We start from the raw sequence: 4,795 nt of genomic DNA, 5'->3' as shown, positions 1-4,795 counted from the left end.
GTGGTAGTTTCTTTTGCAGCACAACACTGCACTCTTTCGTTAGAGCAATGTTTTCCAACTCCTCAAGTTTAAGCTTCCGAGAAAGAATACCCTTCATGAACTTAGCATAGCTCAGAATTTGTTCTAGAGCTTCCGCAAAAGGTATGTTATTATGAAATTCTTGAAAACCTTCAGAAATTTGGCAAATTGTTTATCGAACTTCTGCTTCTGAAGTCTTTTAGGATATGGAGGAGGTGGATAGACTTGTTTATCTCTTGTATTTTGCTCATGAGTAGTGTTTTCTGTAGAAGTCTTCTTCATTTCCGCTTCGACCCCCTTCTGATCAGCTGTTTCCTCAAGAATTGCATTTTCTGAAGCTAGCAAGGGCGCGAGCGCGCCTGCCTTTTGGAGAAATTTTTTCAGATTCTTCGTTTTGATGATTTTTAGGGCTAGCGACCTTTCTAAACCTCAAGGTGATTTCCTTCAACTGTTCTTTGACTTCCCCTTGCCTGGATTAGATTCTACATCGCTAGGAAGAGTTCCTTGTGGTCGGTTCAATAAAACATTGGCAATTTGCCCTATTTGATTCTCCAGAGTTTTGATTGAAACCGCTTGCCTTTCGCACATCAGCCTCAACTCCTCTAATTCAGATTTTTCATTCGAAGATGAACCTGCACCTCCATGAGATTGTTGTTGCATTCCCTGTGGCTGAAACTGTTGCCTTGGTGCAAACTGTTGCTGAAAACCAGGAGGATTGAGAGGCTTGTTTCCAAACTGCTGGTATGGTTGTTGCATACCACCCTGATTATTACTCCAGCTAAAGTTAGGATGGTTGCGGTTGTTAGGATGATAAGTGGCATGAACTGGTTGTTGTGGTCTCTGAAAATTGCTCACAAACTGAGCCAACTCACTAGATATAGCACATTGCTCCGTCGCATGCGCACCTGCACAAAGCTCACAAACACTAGCTATCTGATGAACTCCATAGTTAGCCAGAGAATCCACTTTCATAGTTAAGGCCTTTAGCTGAGCAGCTATAGTCGTAGTTGTATCCACCTCCAGAATTCCTGCTAACTTTACTTGTGGTAGTCCATGAGTTGGATTCTGACATTCATTAGCGGTCATCATCTCAATTAGCTCTTAAGCTTCCTCATACCTCTTAGCCCACAAAGCTCCACCTGATGTTGCATCGAGCATAGGTCTCGACTGTGTTCCCAGACCATTATAAAAACAATTTATTACCATCCAATCAGGCATTCCATGATGAGGACACATCCTAAGCATCTCCTTGTAGCGCTCTCAAGCTTTACATAAAAATTCTCCTGATTGTTGTGCAAATTGAGTAAGAGCATTCCTGATTGTAGCTTTCTTTGCCATGGGGAAGAATTTAGTAAGAAATTTATGAGCAAGATCTTCCCATGTCACAATAAAACCTGGTGGTAGAGAGTGCAACCAGCTCTTAGCTTTATCCCTAAGAGAAAATAGGAAAATTCTCAGTTTCACAGCATCTTCAGACATATTATTGAACTTGCAGGTGTCGCAGATCTCGATGAAATCCCAAATGTGCATATTGGGATCTTCCGTTGGAGAACCCCCAAACTGGACTAAATTCTGTACCATTTAAATCATGCCAGGCTCGATTTCAAAGGTATTAGCTACACTGGATGGTCCAACAATGATAGACTGAATGTCATTGATTTTCAGTTGAGAATAATCCTTCAATGCCATCATTTCTGCTACTGGTTTACCCATTGCAATAAAAACTTCTTCTTTAACTTTTTCAACTTCTTCAAAAACTTCTTTTTCCTCTTCTTCAACTTCTTCTAATGTTCCCTTACGAGACTGAGAACGTGTTCGCGTACATGCTCTGTAGAGTACCTGAAACACACGAACAAAGCAAACCTTGTACGAAAATAATCCGAGTCAGTGAACCTTAACGACCACTGATGACAAGCACATAAACTAAATTTAACAATGGTCCCTGGCAACGGTGCCGAAAACTTGTTCGTACAAAACCACACAAGCGTACGCGATCACAAGTAGTTTAATATTAAGTTAAGTTCGTTCCCACGGAGACTGGTTTAAATAGAATATGCACTTATGCAATAATGTATGGTTATTATTCACTGCAAAGATAAGTATCAATTTTCAGTTGATTAACTAATTAAAGTGATTATACAAGCATGCATTAACTAAGAGAATAAAACTGATTTACTTATATGAGATAAAATAAGGGATTCTAACTTCATTAAATAATTTATTAAGAGTTTATGCCTTTAATCCTAGCATGTGATGGTGATGACAACTAATTAGATAACATGAAGTTAGTATACTCTATCTTTCGATATACGTATACCCTACTACTAAACATCCACAAATAAGATAGAAGTTGAGCATACACCAATTATGCTTAGACCATATATGTCTATAAGATTTGAAAACATAATGGTTCAATGAGCAAGTTATCTATTGAGATTACATAAGGTAACGTAAGATGGTTAAAATTACACTACGAATCATGAATGACAACATACATTAACCTATACTAGCATGGCAAGTTCTAAACCTCTATATCCATTTTTGCTTCAATAAAGATTAACAAACAACTTAGATGTTAGCTACACATCTAAGAAAAATAAGTACCACCATACTGGGAACTCATAAATCACCACACACTAACGATTTAGAACAATCAACTATTAAAATCCATAAATAAATCTGTTAGGACCCCATGACAATGATTAGTTCATGATCGAACACATCATCACCATGGGTTCCAATAAAAACATGATAGTAAATAAGTTCAGAATACTACGAGATAATATAAAAGTACTAGGGTTTAGAACAAATAAAAAACAAACATCCAAAAGTATCACCTAAATTGAAGAATACAAAAGTGAAAACTAAATCTTCTTCTCCTTATCCGTCTTGTGTGCTTCAGGTCTTCTCTATGTTCTCCCTGGATTCCCTTTTCTTAAAAAATGTCTTCTTTTCTTTATATATATAGCCCTGGTTGACTGGACACTCGCAATAAACAAATTATAATCAAATCAGGATTCTGCAGAAATTGGTTGGCGCGGGCACACTTGATATTGGTGTGGGCGCGCCCTATGTCTCACAAATGGGGTGCGGGCACGCTCCTTTGGGCGCGGCCACGCCTACTCTGTAAAATTTCTGAAACTTTGTTCTTTTTGTGCTCCGTCCTTCGTAGAAACTTTCACGACTCCTTCCCTGATCTTTATCAACATATAATTTTTTAAAAGCTCATTTCCACCTCTGACTAGTTCTCTACAATGACTCAACACAAAACTCATCAAAAACACCAAATAATTGAGTCCAAAACACCAACTTAAGCCGATATGAAGCGTTCCAAGTAGATATAAAATCCACATGTCAAATTTTCACCAAGTCCACTTTTGAGGGCTCAACCTTTAGAATTTTTCCTTTTGGATCTGATGAGCTTTTAGTTCCTTCATTGGTAGTTCTATCGGATAAGATTTTCTTTGAAGGGGATTAAAACAACAAACCTTAAGGTCTATAGCACGCCACGTTCTTAGTAGTTCATCTCTTTATAATATTTTGGGCTTACGGGGATCTTATCCCAACACTTTTCTAACATGACACAACCTTTCCCAATTAGGGGAAAACTTTCTCTTTTTTCCTTTATGGATAAACAGATTGGCCACTTTATCTTCACTATTGTCGAGTGTCGAGCAACGAAAGTAAAATGTGGATCAGTATTATTATATTCAAAATACTTTCAGGAGTCTTCATTATTGAATTGTCGTCCACTATCCATCACCTGTAATTTATGAAATCATATTCTACACATCAACATCTCACTAAGGAACTATGCCACTTGTTGGGCTATTATCATAAATAATAATTTAGCCTCAATCCACCTAGTAAATTAGTTAATAGCCACTATGAGGAATTTCCTTTGAATAGTGACATCGGGGATTTTCCTTTGAACTACGCCCCAAGCATTTTCTACAGTCCTTAATTTAGTTCCTCTTGAATCAATCATGCCTAATTTAACTTTAATGCTCGTACAGATAGCTTTTGTGCATTTATGGCATCATTTTCCAACCAACCGGTTTTAAGGTGAGTTTTGATAGGTTCTACCCAACAACTCCGTGATACAAAAAGCTTGGCATCCATGCTCAATGTTTGAGGTGCATATTTCCTAATGTATTTTTGATTTCTGATGAATCAAACATGGTAGGCATCGGCCTTCATGTTCTCCTCTATTGGGATGTGATCAACATATTCATTAAACTAAGTCATTATTCCTCATACATGTGTTAGGTCCTGAATTATCATAGAAGGGGGGGGGGTTGTATACGATAATCACTAAATTAAAAATTCTTTCGAATCTTTTACGGATATAAAATTTAGTGGTCCGTTAGTGGTTTCATGTTCGTGAGGGGAATAGTGTTTGGAACAATAAAACGAGGAACACAAGATATTCGTGGAAATATATATTCGTATATAAATCCTCGAGGGGTATTGCTACACTCCGGTAAATAAATTAACAGACTACAATCTAAGAATAACAAAGTTTCTAGCTTCTACAAAGATTTACATATCAAATCCTATACAATGATCTAGCTTTTGTTTGTACTAGGATTTAATTACCGGGTAACATTTATAATGCCCCTATGAATATACAAGAATTAAATCGGGCATTATAACGTTACTCCGGTGAGAAGAATTACGGATTTACAATATGCTCGGAGCTTCTATGTATTTTCTTTGATGCTATTTTTATCTCCTCTCGTCGGAGAAGAAGATAAAACATCAGAACAATACAACT

At 37.3% G+C, this 4,795-nt stretch overlaps 1 non-coding gene across 1 annotated transcript; it reads left to right on the top strand.

Annotated features, from left to right (window-relative positions):
- Positions 1 to 1,234: 1,234 nt before the first annotated feature.
- Positions 1,235 to 1,341, top strand: LOC141682255 (small nucleolar RNA R71). The gene has a single exon (XR_012559657.1). It is a non-coding gene; the product is annotated as a small nucleolar RNA R71 (small nucleolar RNA).
- The last annotated feature ends 3,454 nt before the right edge of the window (positions 1,342 to 4,795 follow it).

This window comes from Apium graveolens, chromosome 8, assembly GCF_009905375.1.
Source record: "Apium graveolens cultivar Ventura chromosome 8, ASM990537v1, whole genome shotgun sequence".
NCBI classification, from domain to species: Eukaryota; Viridiplantae; Streptophyta; class Magnoliopsida; order Apiales; family Apiaceae; genus Apium; species Apium graveolens.
This window is presented reverse-complemented; position numbering and strand designations above follow the sequence as displayed.